The 19,848-nt window shown below is 43.7% G+C and overlaps 1 pseudogene; it reads left to right on the top strand.

Annotated features, from left to right (window-relative positions):
- Positions 1-1,467: 1,467 nt before the first annotated feature.
- On the top strand, positions 1,468-1,602 carry LOC128348321 (uncharacterized; annotated as a pseudogene).
- The last annotated feature ends 18,246 nt before the right edge of the window (positions 1,603-19,848 follow it).

The following is a 19,848-nucleotide window of genomic DNA, read 5'->3' as shown; positions in this document are numbered from 1 at the left end:
AGCTGAAACTTCAGGTAGGGTCCCACATGACTGAATATTACTCCCTAAAAAATTACATTCACCTAGGAAACTTCTCCCCAACATCTCATTTTCTATTGGAAGGAGATTTTCTGAAGCAGCAACATGCAATCATGTGAGTCCTGCCTCCACTGCAGTCTGAAGTGATAAAGCCCAGACACAATTTCTTTACTGTACTATATCAAACTGAAGATGGAGGATTGAATTTTTGAATGTCTGCCCACATAAAACAATTCCCTGTGCAATTCCCTGTATAAAACCAGCATGTGGGGGAGAGAGTTCTAGGTTAGCCTTCTCTCTCTTAGCCAATTTTGTAGAAACCATTTGTTTGCTTTTTACATGCCTGGAAGTTTCCTAATTTTCTTTATTTCTTGTGGCACCATCAGAGTTTATCAACCAGTACAACAAACTCTGGAACTGTTCCCCAGGCCTTCTTTGTTTTTCAGTCTTTCTTAGGCCAGTTCCCTTTTGGGCAATATGCTCAGGTCTCAGCTGTGATACCCTGCTCTGAAGCAAAGGACAGTGCCTTCCTCTATAAGAGTGTTGTATCTCCTTTAATTTTACAAATATGACAAATATGCTGAATATTTATACACCACTTTTCACAAAGTCCCCAAAGCAATTTACATAAATATAAATAAATAAAATGGCTCCCTGTCCCCAAAGAGCTCATAATCTAAAAAAGAAACATAGGATATTCACCAGCAACGGCCACTGCTGGGGATGGATAGGGCCAGTTACTCTCCCCCGTTAAATAAAGAGAATAATCACTTTTAAAAGGTGTGTCTTTGCTTTATTTGCTTCCATTTTATATAATTTTTTTTTTTTGATCCTATGGTTTAAAATGAGAGTTAAGTTGCTTACTCTTTGCAATCCTGCTCTAAAATGCAAGGAAATTGCAAGTTGAGGTGGTTAAGGAGCCAGTTAAGGAAATTACAGTAAGTTTAGATTACTGCAATGCCTTATATGTGGGGCGCCTTTGAAAATGGTCCAGAAAATGCAGTTGGTCCAAAAATTGGGACACAAGATTATTTTTAATCTTATAATGCTCTTGCTTCATCAGCTGCACTAGCTCCCAGTCCATTTCTGGGTTCAATTCAAAGTGCTCGTTTTAACCTTTAGGAATGTGCACAAATTGATTTTTTTTATTTGTTTTGTGCCCAAATCGAATCACCCCTGATTAGTTTTGTGTCCAAATCTGTCCCCCTGAATCATCCCAGATTCAATTTAGATTTGATTGGATTCGGATCAATTGAGACCACTTACAAAAATCCTAGGGGCACCAAATTTGGAAGGTGAGTAGGTCCACCTACCATCTAAATTTCAAGGCAGTGGGGCACTTGGGTGATATTTAATGATTTTTTAAAAAAAGTTTCTGCGGATTTTTTATATTTCCACCATAGAAAATAATGGGGATTTGAAGTTGCCCTATCCTAACCCTGCCAGGTAATACTTACCTGGCAGGGGAGACACCTTGATCACGAAGGAGGTTTTCCCAGGGTGAGGCTCATCCATTGCACTGCGGGTGTGCTGACCCCTGCGATTTCCCCAAATGCGGGAAACTCGACTGCATAATTTGTATACTATCCTAACCCTAACATTGATCCTCAGCTTTAATTTAAAAAAAAAAAAAGCGCTCAGGTCTAGCCCTTGTAGAAGTTGAGTCATGGAGCAAAATATGTGGTCACTATTTTTCAAGTGTTTGGATTCTTTGGTGTATAATAACTTTTCCTCCTAATGAATCCCTATGGGGATGAATCCCTATGGGGATTCATTGCACACCTTCATATCTTTTGTTCATTTTGGCTGTCAATGGACAGTGCCAACTGTCAACTGCCATGTGCCAACTACACTCCCACACACATACACCTGCAAGGCAGTGGGGTACTCAGTTTATTTTTTAGGAATATTGAAGTATTTAGATTCTTTGGTGTATAATAACTTTTCCCCATAATGAATCCCTATGAGGATTCATTATACACCTTTATATACACTTCTTCTGTCAACTTTATATAACAACAAATAAAGTTGTTGTTAGCTTCTGCCCCATGGAAGCAGTAAAGACTTTGTGCAGACTTGTATATTATGTTGGCATTACAAATTATGCTCCATGCACCCACACATTGCCTTGGTTTTTCATAGCTTGACATTAGACTGGGGAATGATGAGTCCAGAAAGAAATACAACAGGTACAGATTGCATGATCACTTGCTAGCGGTGCAGTCAATGAATTTATGTAGGATACATCTCTTGCTTTAAATGCAATACCATATCTAGCCTGGGATAATTTCTGGGATGCCAATAATAATTACATTTAACTTTCCTCTTCAAGTTTTTCTAGGCACTGAGTTTATGAGAAAGGGGATATATTCAGTAGCCTTAATGCTGCAGATAAAAGGTTTTTTAAAAAAACAAACAAACTTGGTAATCAAAACATTCTGAGATCATACACACACCCTCTTTTCCTGGAGAGGGCCAGGTGGAAGGCAGGGTCACTCCTGCCTTTCCTCACATGATCACCACTGCCACTCTGCTCACCACACCACACTCACAGACAAGAGTCACTGTGGTGAGTAGAGCAGAAACAGAGCTGCCAGGGGAAGGACACTTGGCTTCCAGAAAGTCCACAATGAACCACGCTGCTTGAAGGCATTCTAGAAGCCGGGGTGCTTCTTCCCTCAGCCTCTAAGGTAGCTTGGGCTTCCGGGAGCCTAAATGGGGCTGGGGGCAGTCTGTGCTGCCACACAACCAGGGACTGAGACAAGAGTGTGCACCCATGCCCTCTTACAAGTAAAAGCCTGGCCGGCAGATGGGGGGAAACGGGTTACCAGGTGGAGCAGCCCCACCCTGGTAGGGCTCTGCAAGCCCAGGTAGAGCTGCTAGTGTTGCCTTTCTGCTGATCACTTCCTATATTTTTGAATGCTCCTCTTCCAAATGGGGTTGGAGCTTCACATGGTAGAATTCTGGACAATACCACTTGAATCTGCAGCTGAGGTGTTAGCGACTTTTTTAATGCTTCCCAGTGTGAAAAAGTTTAACATAGTCTTCTCTTTGCTTTACTACTTCACTACCTGGGGAACTTTTTTTTTTTTTAAAAGAAGACAACCTACTTGCAGTCTGATATGGCACATTCCAGAATTCTGCCACCTCATTTGGTATAATATGTCAGTCAGCTCTCAACCCCTGATAGACTTCGGATTGCCAGCAACTTGGCTGAATGGCAACTTGGCTGTTTAAAACCCCAAGGTTTTATACCTGGCCCTTTTCATGAGCGGTACACTAACTGAAACAAGCTTTAGTATATAATAGGCTGCCACCATATAGCTTACATTTTGTTTTTATGACCTGGCTTATTGGTAGAAATGTGCAACATACATTATTTTTAGAACTATTTCCCCACAATTTAAATAAGTAAGGAATCTGTTTTATCGGCTGGTCTGAAACATATTGTATTACATGGCCTGGTATCCATGAAATTGGTCCTTTCAATACAGAAATGCAAAAAGAAAAGAGAAAACCCCAAACATTTTAATATCAATCTTCATAAAACAGTGTTTTGTATATGATATTTAAACTTCAAATGCATTTCAGAGAGATGGTGTCCTCCTTCTTAATGACACTGACATTAATACTAGGAAGCATGGGTGAAAAACTGAATGAAAAATGCAGACATTTCACCATTGTCTTACAAAATAAATACATGTAGGGGGAAATTAAATGAACTCTTACAACCCAATCCTACACATGTTCTTAGAAATCTCACTGATTTCAATTGACCTACTCCAAGTCAATGTGCACAGGTGTTGTCAAAGGGCCATGTTTTGGAGTAGCACAGAAAGCACCCCTCGGTCAAATGTACTAATAGCACGGGAATATGGGATCATAGTCCCCATGAACCTTTCACCTCGTGGGCTGGCATGAGCTGGTCATTGAGCACAAGCTGAGGTTGGCAGCATGCCTTCAGGTTAAAGAGTATGCAAACCAAAACAGGACACAGCTGCCCCTCCCTAAGGAGGAAAGCTAGCTGAATAGACACCCATCAAAAGCCAATTTCTAAGGGAGGAGACACTCACACTCAGAAATAACCATTGGAATTCACCTCAGAAGTAGCACAGAAATTGCCATTTCTCACCCCATTAAACTTGATGAATTGGCTAGCGAAGACAAAGGAAGAAGCACATTAACAAACAAAAAAGACGTGTATCTTTGCACTGAGAGACACCACAGTCTTGAGATTGTAAGCAAACATGTGGCTGGGGATTATGGGAGTTGTAGTTCAAAAAACAGCTAGGGGGGCCTAAGTTGAGCAGGCCTGGTCTAGAAGGACCCACATAAAGTGACTAAGTACATCTAGCAATGGACACTTGTTTTGCAAAGAAACTCCTTGCCCCACAGGGTGGGATGGCCACGTGATTGAATAAATAGTTGCCTCAGGGCATGTTTGGCAGAATATTAGCCCTACACAAGCAACATGGCTCAGTGCTGTAGAGGAACCCAGACTCTGTTTGGATCCTGCAGTCCTACAGACTCTCACATGCTGAGAGCTGTGGCTGCCATCCCTCACGCTTCATCCCTGCTTCATCTCATGTTTTACCCTGGAGATACACCTTTGCCCAACCATCGTGCAACCAACGCACCAAGGAAGGATAGGTAATACTAACCTTTTGTCTCTTCCCAAATTCTCTTGCCACTTCTCCCTGCTTCCTTCCACCCTCTCCAGGCACCTTTTATTGTAAGCCTCTAAGCAGGCTTGTATTCAGGACTTTAGCCAAATTATTGCAAGCATCCAACCAAGACTCTCATTCAGAACACTAGCCAAATTATTGAATTGCCTAACCAAGCTCTCTTTTTGCTTTCTGTAACTCCCCATTTTAACCCTAAATAAAGCCTTGAAACTGCACCTATATTCCTTCCAATAAACCAGAGCTGCTAAATTGACACTGTGTCAGAACTGCACCCCCAATCCCAGCTAATTTCCCCATTTTAGCCCCAAAGCATAGCTGGAGTGCCTAGCCAATCACTCTGGGGCAGTTTTGGTAACACAGGATTATAGTTTTAGTAATAGTAAAATGTATATCACAGACAGAACTGCTCTATCATTTTTCCTGATAAAGTGGATTGTGTCTATAGATATGGCAGTCAGCAACAAGTCTACATAGGAGCTCTGGGATTTATTTTGAAATGTAGAATAATGTCTAACCCATTTAAGTTATAAATTAATTAGGGAGCTAGAATTTGAAATGTGATTTGAAAAGAATCCACCTTGCAAGTGAAGAGATGAGCATTCTAAGGCAGGTGGGAAAGGAAACAAAAGTTCCAAGGGAGAGTGAAGCCCAGTTCACATGTTATATTAAACATACACTCTATGTACAGGATACATGTGTACAGATCTGCACATATTACAGCTATTCACATATTTTGTTCAATGGATGTAAAGAAGTACATTTACAATCTGTACCCTGCATCTGAGGGGGCCTGTACCCCTTCTAGGGGTGTGCATGGAACCGGCTGGCCCGGTTCATTTCAAGTCCAAACTGGACCCAAACTGGATCGGGCCAGTTCGATCCTGCAACCCCTTGAAATCCCGCTCCCCCCGGGTTGATTCGGTCCGGGGGGAGTTTGTCAGTGTTTTTTTAAAGTTCTTTTTTCCCCACTTACCCCCTCCAGGGGAGTTGTTCTGGGGTGGGCGAGCGGTGGCAATGGCAGCCGCACAGGCTGTAAGCACTTTACATTACTTTTTTCACTGCCCCCCCCCCCGGCTCGCTAGCTCTCTTCAATGCTGAAGCAGTTCGCCTCGAACCAGGCTTGGTTCGGTTTGATAACAGACAGGACCGCCCCTGGTTCAGTTGGTGATCTAGCCACCAAACCCGCCCAGTTCGAGGTGAACTGGTTTGGTATAGAATGCTTCATGCACACCCCTAACATACAATAACATGATATTTGTGCATCTACAAAACAATCACAACAGCTGTGGATGAGCCAGCTGGTGTCAAGGTGTGGGTTGGAGTGGAGAATGCTTAGGTTGCAAAAAAAGTAATGTGATGAAGAAAACTGACCTATTAAGAGAAGATATCTGAACTGTTCACAACAAATGTGTTTACATCCATACATATATTATCCTGTAAAAGTGGAATGATTAATAGCAATAATAGCCAACATTCCCACTAACAAAGTGGAGGTATTTTTTGCAAGATGCCTTCACAACATTTAATTACCCAGAGTTCCACGGGGGGGTGATTTTGGCCTTTCTCTCCTTCCTTCAGCATGCTTTAACACGCATAAATATGTCCCTGACGGTCACACAGCCCTCCAGGAACCATTTCCAGTTTGCAGAGATTCCAGGATCAGGGAAAATTGACAGAAATTGTCAGTTGGTTCACTGAAAGTGCTGGTGCTTTATTAGTCAAGATTAGGGATATGCACAAAATGGATTTTACATTTTGTTCTGAGCGCAAAACAAAATCCAGACACCTGAAATGTTTTGTCAAAACAGCGGTTGACTAGGTTTTTTCAACTGAACGAACCTCAAAATGTTTTGAGTATTTCAACAATAAGGGGAAATGAGGAAACTTGAAACACCCTATTGTTCCCCATGGGTAGCCTAGGGGCACCAAAATGGATTGTGTGGTAGGGCATGATGGGTTCTACCTATCATCCAACCCAAAGAAATGCTTATCATTTGTGTGATAACAAGCCAACCAAGAAGCAAGGAGATTGCAAGCCAGTCAGAAGCCAGTGCCAGAAAACCAATCAGCAAGGGAAAAACAGGCCTCCAAAATGGTGGTCAAAATGTCAAAACATCTGAGTTCAAAACAAGCCCTTTAAAGCAGGCCTGCTCAATGTCCCAGCCCCCCCCAGATGTTTTTGGACTACAAACTCCCATAATCCCTAGTCACAGTGGCCAATAGCAGGGATTATTGGAGTTGTAGGCCAACTCTGGAGGAGGGCTGAAGTTGAGCAGGCCTAATTTAAAGGGTGTTTTGTTTCAAACTCAAGACACTCGAAATAACCCGTTTTGAGTCAAAACATTTTGATGTCAAAATGTTTTGCACATCTCTAGTCAAGATGTCACACAGCAAGAACAACAACAATGTTGTCATTTATCCACTCCTCCCCTTCATGCATGAGAAGAGCAAGATTTAAATTTCTGGTCCCAGCTTAGAACAAATCAGGATTTGCTGGGCCATCTGAACCTAGCAAATCCTGCCTTGTTCTAATCAGGATTTGAGGGCAGGATATGAAACTGGGATTCATAAGAACAGCTTGGCTAGATCAGGCCCAAAGCCTATCTAGTCCAGCATCCTATTTCACACAGTGGCCCAACAGACGCCTCTGAGAAGCCCACAGGCAAGAGGTGAGGGCATGCCCTCTCCCCTGCTGTTGCTCTTCTGCAACTGGTGTCTAGAGGCATCTTGCCTCTGAGGCTGGGGATAGCCTATAGTCACCAAACGATTCCTAGCTGGAATTTCCTGTACATCACAGCAAATCCTGATTTGTTCTAAAACATAATGGGAAGTTTAAAGCTTTCTCCTTGCATGAAAATGGGAAACAGGGAGTGTGTGGCCTAACATTCATGGACTGGGTGAAGAACCATAATTAAGCCATGGTTCTGTGCGACATCTGAACTGGGCCTAGGTTTAGGTGGGGATGCTGACAATCGAGAGCTGGTTTTGGTCAAAGGGAATTGGTAAGAATATGGTTGTATAGACATGTAAAGTAAAGACGTGACGGAGGGGCAAAATTTTGTAATGCACTCTATGTGGGGCTACCTTTGTATGTAGTCCAGAAACTCCAGTTGGTTCAGAATGCGGCAGCCAGGCTGGTCTCTGAGTCATCTCGGAGAGACCACATTACTCCTCTGCTGATGGAGCTTCACTCGCTGCCAGTAGGTTTCCAGGCAAAATACAACGTGCTAGTTATAACTTATAAAGCTATAAACGGCTTAAGCCCTGGGTATTTAAGAGAGCGTCTTCTTCACTGTGAGCCACACCACTCATTGAGATCATCAGAGGAGGTCCGTCTCCAACTACCACCAACTCGTTTGGTGGCTACACTGAGATGGGCCTTCTCAGTTGCTGCCCTGAGATTGTGGAATACATTCCCTGCTGAGATACGATCTTCCTCATCTCTGGCAATTTTTAAAAAAACACCTGAAAACCCATCTTTTCACCCAAGCTTTTCTAGCTTTTTAAAATTGTGTTTTTAATTTTATGGCTGTTTTAAAATTGTTGCATTGTTTTAATTTTTATGTGTTTTCATTGTTTTTATGTTAACTGCCCAGAGATGAAAGTTTGGGCAGTATAGAAGTTTAATAAACAAACAAACAAACAAACAAACAAAATTTCTTTAAATGTTCCATACAGAGTAGTTTTTAAAACATATTAAATTCCCATGGTATGATTCCAACTAAGGCTTTTCTGTATTCTGTTTTTCTGTTAGTGCAGTTTTCCCTTTTGTGAAACCCAAAACTGGCTGAAGTCCCAAGGTGGACATTTTACATCTGCTTGTCCAAGGTTGCTCCCTGCTCCACATATAAGCCATAAATCATCAGCATTTGGGCTCTGCTTTCTCAAAACATTCTTTCTCTCATTCCGAGGATGAGGCCTATCCGCAGAGATCCCAGGTTCTTACACAGCAAGCTCTGCTTTTCCTTGGTAGACACTGTGTCTTGCACAATTTCCCCAGCCATCTGCTTGCTCCCATCTTTACTGCAATCTTAAGTCCAATAAAGGGACAATACACTCCCCAACCATCCCCCTTAAAATACTTTCCTCCCCACTGGAATTCAAATGTGCTGATGCATTTTTCCTGCAAGCTTGGCTCAGTCCTAATCTCTCCCTTCAGCTCCTTGAAGCCTATGATGACGACAGCTGTTGAAAAAAGGCAACTGTCTTTTTTGCAGATGGAATTGAATATTCGCGTACACCACCACTTTCTGTCATCAAGAGGCTAATTGAATGTACTCTCTTTCCATTCTATGCAACTGCTTAGAAGGAGATCAAAATTCTCTTCTGCTTTCTTCATCCACACAAGAAGGAAAAATATACTGTACAGCATTTCAAAGCCTAATAGTATCATAGCATGATTTACTATCTCTTTTCTTAGAAGTTATAAGCCAAACTTTTAAATAATGGAGGTAATGTTATAAGCAAGCAGCAACTGTTAAAAGATCATAGCATTCATTTCATGGTATATGCATTCACACAGTTATGTTGGTCTCAATAGCAGACTGTCTAGCAGCACTGATTCCACTTTAAGCCAGCCAATAACCTTACGTTTACATGAAACATCAGTAGTGAGCCGCACAACTACATGAGACATAAAGGCCATATTCACACATAATGTGAAACTGGAGGTTGCCAGGCCCACGGCTAATTTTTCTAACTGTAAATTGCATCACAGAAGTTCATCCAACCGTGGTCTGGCAACCTCCATTTTCAGGGCAGGGGAGCCCCTCCCTCTTCCTGCTCTCTTGAGACTGCATCCCGTGGGAACCCGCTCTCTTTGGTTAATGATAGAATTTTGCACAGCAACCCCCTCCTCCCCAGGGAAGCCTTTGATGCACCCCAAAGAAATTTTGATACTCTGTGTGTCTGGGCGTAGCCAGGTGGGCAAACTGGGGAAACACCAGGACAGGGAACTGAACTTTATTCTATCAAAATTCCCAGGTCTGGACCAGTGTTGCACCATATGTAGATCTGCTGCCACTGGGAACTGCAGGAGAGGGGAACTCCCATTTCCAGCAACCCCAGGAGATTAGGGTTGCCATTCTGGGCAAAAAGAAAGATGGACATTCTCAATGGGCACATGGATTGGCAGAGGGCACACTTTGACAGCTTTTTCACAGCAGTTGCCAAGGCAGAGAGAGCTGTTGGCCGGGTGGGGGAGCGGTTGGCCCACCCCTGTGGCTTGCTTGTATAGAACAAACTGGCTGGGCCGCATCGGACATTCAGCCCCCATGGCCTCTCGTGAGAGAGCAGTCCATGGAAGAAAGGATTGTAGTCACACGTTATTAGAGATTCTGCCCCAAACCCCTGTCCCCACAGAAGGTTCTTCCCGTGAGTTGTGAAGTGGTATCCCCATGGCCTTACGCTCTCATGAGTGTAACAGCATCTGTCTCAGGAACAGCATCTGCCATCATCACAGATGTAAAATTGCTCCTCGTATTGGTGCAATGTTGATCCTGGTGCCTGGCCCTTCTCATGAGTAAGCCTAGGGATGACAGACATTCCCACAAGGGGAACCCCCTTCCCCAATAAAATTGTACAAAAAATAGACCAGAGCCATTCAATAACTCCTTGTTAGGCCGGTCTTTTAAACCCAACCCCAGGCGTGGCCATCCCTGCCATATGTTGCCATGCCAGGACTCTAATGGGGTAGCCCTGCTTATGTTGCCACCTGGAGTGCATGTGCTTGTTTACATACATCCCTGTCACTTCCTTTTCAGAAAGCAAAGCACATAGTGCCCAGCTTGCCATCCCATCCTCTCTCTTGTCGGATTGCCAGGCAAGGGGAGCAAGGGACAGAGTGGGAAGAGGGCATGCTCCTCTGTGATTTTGCCATTTGACAGGCTGACAAGCTTGGGATGGGATTTGGTGGCATCCCTGTTGCTGGGCAACTTATTTGCTGATTGGAGATAGTGGGGTGGGGCAAGTGCTCGGAGAGGTGGGCAGAGAAAATCACCACGGGAATGGAGCGGACGTAATCCCAGGCAGGCCTGCACCGCCATCTCAATTATTACGGCTCCAGAAAGTGAACAAAACCACTGTTAAAGTGCCATTCATGTTTGGTCTTGCGCCTCAAATGTTCATGCATCTGCCATCTTGAGTTGGGGTGGATGACATCATCACAAACTATGCTATTGAGGTGTCCCTGTGTGTCCCTGTGTGTCCCTACAGCTGTACCTGATTTGATTCATATTGGTTCAGGCATTGCAAAATTGATGTGGGGGCGGACACACAGAAGGACATACAGATGGAATGCTGGATGATCTCATAAGCCTACTGGAAAGTAGGCTAAAACCAAACAAAAACCCAGGTCCCCCACCCACCCTTCAACTGTTACATATGGGTTTAGGCTTGAACCAATATCAGGGCTGGTAAATAATATGGCTGGTAAATAATATTTGAGACTGGGAAGGAATTCCAACTCTTTTTTGGGCACAATTTACTGCTGCATGTGGCTTGGCTTACTTGCTTGAGTCTTCTGCTCTGCTTACGGCACATTTGGTCTGATTTCCATGAGTTAATTTGTGGGTGGCAGGCGTGTAGCAAAGTTGGAGTGGGCCCTGGATCAAAAGGCAAAATTGGGCCCTTCTTGGGAGAGATGGGAGGGTGAGAGCAAAAAGCAAGCTGCTGCCCAGCCAGTGCCCACCTACCCCGGGACCCAGGAACATTTGTCATAATCCCCCTTGTTCATTTATAGCTACACCCCTGGTGGATGATCATCAGGGCTGGCATCATGGGAAGAAATGTCTGGGCACCAGCCAATGGTCCATGCCCATCAGAATGGCCTCTAAAGCCCTCCCCTCCCAGGTACTCACCTTTATGCACTGGCAGCAACAGTGCAAACCTTTCCAACGCTCATGCCACCACCAATGCTTTCTGCCGCCCTCATAGGTGAATGGGCTTCCTCCCCATGACCCTGCAGATTATCCTCTTCTGAGGGGGAGGAGCTACTGTCATGGCAGCCACCATTCCAAGCACCAATGGGTAGGCTGGGGAGGAGGGAAGAACTGAAGCTGTTGGGGCTGTTGCTGCTATCAAACAAGATTCCCGCATCACCATCAGTAAATTGGAGGAATTTTATTTGGTGTCAGCAGCAGCTCTAGGTCCTCCCCCTGCACTCATTCATTGATGAGGGGATGTGAGGGGGAGCCACCACACACATGCATACCAAAGCAAAACTACTCTCCCCCATGGGGGCCCATAGTGCTGGCATCCTGATGGATGCCCCTCCTGACCTGGAGCCCAGCCCTGATGCTTGTGCATGACTATGCGAAACAAGGTGTGTGGACATGTGCAAACTCCCTGCAGTGGTTGCATATGTTCCCTAGTTATGCTCTGTCACTGTAGGCAAGCACTAGGGCTGTGTTTTGAAAAGCAAGTGAAGAACACACATCACATGCATCTGAAATAAAATACTAGTATTTTAGTAAACCAAGTAATGGTTTAGAAAAACATTGTCCACAGCTTGTCTACTTTACACCGCAATGGTGGGGGGAAGGGACTTCCCTTCTGTTTTTTGTTTTGTTTTAAGAATAGTTCAGTTTTTTCATTGTGAGTGTGAATTCCATCGGACAGTTTTGGAAAAAGTGTCACTCACGCATTTGACATATCCCCAGGGCCTTTCTGAGATATAGGGACTTTTTATCCAGTGCTTAAAGTATGCCATCAAGTCGATTTCGACTCCTGGTGACCACAGAGCCCTGTGGTTTTCTTTGGTAGAATTCAGGAGGGGTTTACCATTGCCTCCTCCCACGCAGTATGAGATGATGCCTTTCAGCATCTTCCTATGTCTCTGCTGCCCGATATAGGTGTTTCTCATAGTCTGGGAAATATACCAGCGGGGATTCTAACCGGCAACCTTCTGCTTGTTAGTCAAGCATTTCCCTGCTGTGCCACTTAAGGTGGAGCTATCCAGTTCTTACTTTCTAGAAAAAAGAGGGACTGTTGCTCAGGTCTATGTGGAAAACCAGGTTGCATATATCGGTTCGCTTCCTTTTCCAGAAGGAGCTTCCTCAATAAACCTTTGGATGCAGCCCAATAGCCAGAAGCCCTTTTTCTTCCTGATTCCTGCCTGTTGCATGTGGACTTATTTACTCAGCAGGGTGAGGAGCATAGAGTCTGCACCTGCTCAGCCCTGGGCACTTTCATTTATTCATCTCTGTTCCAGAATTGAGCCCCAGTATTGAAAGCAGATGCTGGGTCTAAACCCTGACTTCTGAATTATTGTTACAACAACATCCATCATGTTGTAATGTCAAGTAATTTTAAAAGAATGTAAGAAAACAGTATCTTAGGAATGTAAGAAAACCCATTCTCTTATTTCCATGCACATACCACAAGATAGTCAGGTGTGGGATTATACCTTGCCTAAGATGGTAAAATACCTTGAGGTGGCACTATCTGGGTTGGCAGGGGGAGCATTCGTTACTCAAAGAAGAAGAAATGGATCAGGAACACCTATAAGCTCACAAGAAACAAACACAGATACAATACAGAATGCCTACTAGGAGCAGTAGGGAGGATCCAGATGAAGTTAGTCATGACTAAATCCCATTCAAGTTAATAGCAATTAAGTTAGTCATGACTAACATAGCATTAATTCTAATGGTGCTTCGTCATTACTAACTTACTCTGGATCCTGTCCAGTGTTTCCAAAGTGTGTGGATGAGATCTTGAACAACCCAATGTTTCACTCCTTTACAAAACGGCATTGCAGTTACCTCTAGAATCCCTTGATAACACTTCTATTGAAGCATGTTAGGGACACTAATTATATCAGCAGCCCTTTCTGAGCTTGTTACCACCTTCTGAGACTTAGAAACTGTGGCCAACAGCCAGATGGGCACTGTGTGCGGCATGGCAAATTCCAGACTACTGCTGTGCTGTTGCGCAAATGGGGGAAGAAATGATTTTCAACTCTCTCTCCTTTCTTCTGAGACCTACTATGCATCAACAAAATATGTCCCCCAGGACTACTGCAGCAATGGCTGCAACCTCAGAATAGACTATAAATCCCAGGAGCACCCACACCATTCCCAAGACTCCATGGGAAGTGGGATTTTAAAAGGGTCCTTTTTAAAGTCAAGCTGTGGAAGCCAGCTGCTTGCTCCCTTATGGTGGGGAGTGAAGAGAAAGTCTAGAGGCTTTTCTCCTCACCCCCGTTGGTTCTGGTAAGTTGCTTGAGGAAGGCGGGTTGAGATGGAGGAGCAAGGGAGAGTTGAAGCAAAGCTTTGAGCCGCTGAAGTCCCTCACAGTGGGACTGAAGGGGACCAAGTCAAATAAAGGACCCTTCAGAAGCTCTGAAGTGGTCCCCAAAGCAAAGCAACCCTGCTTTTCTCAGGCCTATTATTCTCTGAACATAGATGCTCATATTTTCCAAATTAAATATGAAAGCATGGAGTCATATTTGTTCCCTCTGTCATAACATTGTGGGATATCTCCGTCTTCACAGGCTTTCCTTGGATATGAATATGCAGGCACTATACCTCCCCTTAGAGCGGCTCTGTTACGGACCATGTACCCCAACCTTAGACTTAAAGGTACCAACTCAGAAGTATGTGGAATTCAGGCCTGTGTCTGATTTCATTTTATATTAGGAGTTCAATTAAATGCCTGAACTCAAGACACCCCAGATCTCAACTGTTCTGTGAAGGAGGAAGCAATCCAGCATTGTATTGTGAAATGGATACTCAAGGGAGTACAAAAGCCAGGCCTGAATGCTGAATGCTATATCCAAATGCTAAAATGTGACTCACTACCAGATAATGTATGTGGAAGAGGTCAGAGGCTGACCTCCCCTCTCCTGTTGCAAGAAATCCATGTTAATCCTTGTCAATGATTAACTCAATTGCTCTCTATAGAAATCCAACATAGGTAGATGCATACAAAGAAAACACCTATAGACTTTAATTCTTACCTTACTAACACTTTAACACCTTTTGGGGTCAGACTGGCAAATCGAGGAAGATGCAATTTGTAGCTCTGAGATGCAGATTTGCTTTGGGCATTGTTCCCCCCCTTCTTAAGCGCACAGTTTACAGAAGATGAGATTCAAATCTCTCTCTGGACTGGCCAATATCCTGAATAATTAAAAGACATTGTCCAGAAGGTAGCAGCAAGTTGTCACCTTTTGGGACGCAGGAAAAGATGAGATTTGAATAGATCAAAGAAAATACAACTATAAAGAATGAGGCTACTGGACAGAGACTTAGCAGTCTTGTGCCTACGGGCATTCTTTTGCCTACAAGCAGGATCTGCTCACACGCGATCCCAGAGTTTGCTGCTAAGCTGTGGGGCTAGAAGCAGGAACTCTGTCCATGGACAGGAACTGTCTCCTACGAGCAGTCTTGTGCCTACGGGCATCTTTTGCCTATAGCAAGAGCTGCTCACAAGGATCCCAGAGTTTGCTGCTAAGCCGCTGGGCAACAAGCAGGAACTCTGTCCATGGACAGGAGCTGCCTGTGACTTCTACTGCACAGTGAGAAGTCAAGACTTCCCTAGCCATGGTGCTCTGGCTCTCAGCCGTGATCTGAGCAACTGAAAACGCTCCTGTCTCCAGCCAAAACGCCTCGCTCCTTCAGCTGAAGAGATCCACCACTCTCAAGTCTCTGATCCTGGTAATATGCTGCTCCTTACAAGCCTTGGGCCCTTCCATATTTTCCCCTCCTTCTCCTCCCCTCCCCTTTCCCTCTACTAATTCCTGATCTCCCCCCCCAAAAAAACCATGCCAGCCCTCTGCTTTCCTTACACCCTCCCCCCTTTTTCCATCTATATCTGAATTGTATTAGGCTCTAGGAAGATTTAATGCACACACATATGTTAGTTAGGAACACGTTGAATATTGGTGCTGGCTAGGATGTTCTGTTTAAAATACTGTTAGTAATATTGATAGAGTGTTCTGCTTTCTGCTAGATTATGTTGTTACTCTTTTATACTCAATAAAGCCCATTGAATCGTTGAGGATTGGTTTGATCTCCTTTCTTCCATGCGCCCAGATCCTACATGGTCACCATATAAAAGAACTTGGTCACTTGGTGACACTATGAGCCAGGCCTAATTTTGTATGCTCGCTAATGAGCATATTTAGTATATAAATCAGGCCTGGACCGTAACAGCTCCTTCCTAAAATCAGAGCCCAACGAAATTACTAGATGGTCTCATGCAAGCCATTCCTCCTGAACTGCAAGAGGAGACAATAATATTTCCTTACCTTACTGGGTTGTTGTCAGAATAATATATGCAAAGTGCTTTGCAAACTCCAAAACTGCTATTCAAATGCTAAGTAAGTTATGTACTCCACCAAGCGATACACATATCAGGCGGTATATAAATATGATAAATAAATAAATAAATAAAAGTATTATCACAGGGATTCCATAAACTTTGGCACAAAGGGAAATATTTAGTGTCAGGAAGAAGACCTATCCAAACTGTGATAACACTCCTTAAAACTGCAACATTTTCTTTGGAACGTAATCTGCTAGCTGCCTAAAGGGATTTCATAGAAATTTGCTTGCTTTGTCCAAAAACTGAAAAAATGAAGGAATGTTAATTCCATAATAGGAATCTGTGGTTGCTGTCAGACATAAAGAAGAGGATTATAGGAGCCAAAAGATGTCACTCAATAAACCAAACTTCCCAGTCAGTTCTATTTCGACATTAAATCTCTGTTTACTCAGCGTATTAGATGTAATATGTTTGTCAAACCAGCACCTTCTGCCTAAAGGTTCTGCTAAATCTCTGTTAAATCTGCTTTAAATTTATTTGGCTCAGGACCCATATTCACAATAGTTCTAAGAGCTGTTTGGCTTTCCAGGGTGTTATTACCCATACACCTTTGTTGGTATCTTTGAAAATATTGTCGTCAGCAGCTGTTACTGTTCTCTGCATTGAACTCACACAGGATGACAGGCTGGAAGTTGTCTGTTCAAACATGTATGGAGTCAATTGCAGTTGCCTCGCAGCAGGGAAATGCTTGACTAACAAGCAGAAGGTTGCCAGTTTGAATCCCCACTGGTATATTTCTCAGACTATGGGAAACACCTATATTGGCAGCAGCGATATGGGAAGATGCTGAAAGGCATCATATCATACTGTGCAGGAGGAGGCAATGGTAAAAACCTCCTGTATTTTAGCAAAGAAAAGCACAAGGCTCTGTGGGCGCCAGGAGCTGAAATCGACTGGATGGCACACTTTACTTTACTTTAAGAACCTGTTGGCACCAAGTACTAGATCACTTGACTGGTTTCTACACCTGAGCTGGGGGGGGGGGGTGAAGTTGCTAGCAGGAAGACTCTATTGCCAATTATGTCCTCTCTGTACACACTGAATAGTCCCTAACAAAATACAGTGGGATTCACTCTAATGGAACGCCTTGTTGTCCTTTGTGAAAAGTTTGTGAAACTTAAGCACCATAGAGGAGAGAGGAGAGCTGGTCTTGTGGTAGCAAGCATGACTTGTCCCCATTGCTAAGCAGGGTCTGCCCTGGTTGCATATGAATGGAAGACTTGATGTGTGAGCACTGCAAGATATTCCCCTCAGGGGATGAAGCCGTTCTGGAAAGAGCAGAAGGTTTCAAGTTCCCTCCCTGGCTTCTCCAAGATAAGGCTGAGAGAGATTCCTGCCTGCAACCTTGAAGAAGCCGCTGCCAGTCTGTTAAGACAATACTGAGCTAGATAGACCAATGTTCTGACTCAGTATATGGCTGTTTCCTATGTTTCCTATAGAGGCATATATTGCTTAGAACCCCTTCTAACTTGGCAAAGAGGCACCTTTTAATGTGGTGATTCTCTTTATTTAGCAGGGGGAGAGTAACTGGCCCTAGCCACCCCCAGCACAGTACCTCCAGTGACTGTTGATGGTTTCTATCTTATATTTCTTTTAAGATTGTGAGCCCTTTGGGGACAGGGATCCATCTTATTTATTTATTATTTCTCTGTGTAAACCACCCTGAGCCATTTTTGGAAGGGTGGTATAGAAATAGAATTAATAATAATAATAATAATAACAACAACAACAACAACAACATTGCACACACTGAAGTTAAAAGAAAAATTGGAAGTGAATACATCAGGAGAGTTCGAAAAATCCTCAAGTCCAAACTCAATGGCGGGAACACCATACAAGCCATAAACACCTGGGCTATACCTATTATCAGATACACTGCAGGACCCAGGCAAAGCTAGAGATGCTAGATCAGTGTTTCTCAAACTTTTTGGAGTCAAGGACCGCTAAATTCTTCGTGCAGAGTTTCAAGGACCGCTACATTCTTCATGTGCAGTTTCCCGGACCAGCAGTTAGTAAAGGGGTTTCAAGTCTATCTATCTATCTATCTATCTATCAGACTTCTATACTGCCCCAAGCATGCATCTCTGGGCAGTTTAGAATGAAAATAATATAAGCATTAAAATAATTAAATTTGGAATCTTTTGCAAACATGGAATATTAGGGGTTCTTAACCTTGGGTCCCTCAATTAAACTCCCATAACCCCCAACAACAATGGCATTTGGCCATTATGGCTGGGGATTATGGGAGTAGAAGTCCACCAACATCTGGGTGCCCAAATTTGAGAACCCCTGAATCTAAAAGCCTGGGTGAACAAATTTGTCTCCAGTATGTCTTCAGTATGTGCGGGGTGGGGGTGGAGGTGCTTCTGATTACTCAGTGGAGAGGGTATGTTGGGCCATTAGAAAAATTCAAAAGCTACATGGGGCCAATGAAAACAACATACAAGCAAGCCCCACTGATGCAAGAGGGAAACAGCGTTCCCTCTCAAGGCACCTCGACCACAACAGGCAGCTGGGTTTCAATCAACCAACCTTTGGCTGCAAATAATGAGCATGCAAGAACCAGCAGCCCTTCAAGTGGTGCCCACTGCCATACTTTTTCCTCCATGCCCCCGCACTGCATACAGTTTGAAGCTGTAAAGATAGGGAATAAGATAGATGTAGGAAGATCTCAGCAGCACATGGAGACAAGGCACAAGAAGGGTCCCATGCCTCCGTGATACTCTTCCTCTTCCGTGCCATGTGCAAAATTGAGGAAGTGAGTGCCTTGATTTCAGTTTGGGGGGGAGTTGACTCCCAGTCAGGGACCGGCACTCAAGCCTTCGGGGACCGGCAGCGGTCCAGGGACCGGTGGTTGAGAAACACTGTGCTAGATCATAACACCAGGAAAATCATGACCATCAATCATGCTCTGCACCCCCGCAGTGATGTAGATAGGCTATACCTCCCTCGCAGCTCAGGTGGAAGAGGAATGCTGCAAGTCCATCAAACAGTAGAGGAGGAGAAAAGAGGCCTTGAAGTATATATCAAGGACAGTGAAGAAGATGCACTTCAAATGGTCAATAATGAGAAACTATTCAACACCAGTGAAACAAAGCAGTCCTACAAGAAAGAACAAGTCAAGAACCAAGCAGAAAAATGGAAAAAGAAGCCACTGCCTGGTCAATATTTGCACAATATAAGTGGAAAATCAGACATCACCAAGACCTGGCAATGGCTTAAGAATGGCAACTTGAAGAAAGAAACAGAGGGTTTAACACTGGCTGCACAAGAACAGGCACTAAGAACAAATGCAATAAGAGCAAAAGTCGAAAAATCAACAACAAACAGCAAGTGCTGCCTTTGTAAAGAAGCAGATGAAACCGTGGACTACCTAATCAGCTGTTGTAAAAAGATTGCACAGACTGACTACAAACAAAGGCATGACAAGGTAGCAGGGATGATACACTGGAACTTCTGCAAAAAATACAAGCTACCTGTAGCCAAAAATTGGTGGGACCATACAATTGAAAAAGTGGTAGAAAATGAAGATGCAAAAATATTATGGGACTACCGACTACAAACAGACAAACATCTGCCACACAATACACCAGATATAACTGTAATTGAGAAGAAAGAAAAGCAAGTCAAAATAATCAACATAGCAATACCAGGGGATAGCAGAACAGAAGAAAAAGAAATAGAAAAAAATCACAAAATACAAAGATCTACAAAGTGAAATTGAAAGGCTGTGGCAGAAAAAGACCAAAATAATCCCAGTGGTAATTGGCACCCTGGGTGCAGTTCCAAAAGACCTTGAAGAGCACCTCAACACCAT

This window comes from Hemicordylus capensis, chromosome 2, assembly GCF_027244095.1.
Source record: "Hemicordylus capensis ecotype Gifberg chromosome 2, rHemCap1.1.pri, whole genome shotgun sequence".
In the NCBI taxonomy this organism is placed as follows: domain Eukaryota; kingdom Metazoa; phylum Chordata; class Lepidosauria; order Squamata; family Cordylidae; genus Hemicordylus; species Hemicordylus capensis.
The sequence above is the reverse complement of the archived record's forward strand: the minus strand, read 5'-3'. Positions and strand labels throughout refer to the sequence as shown.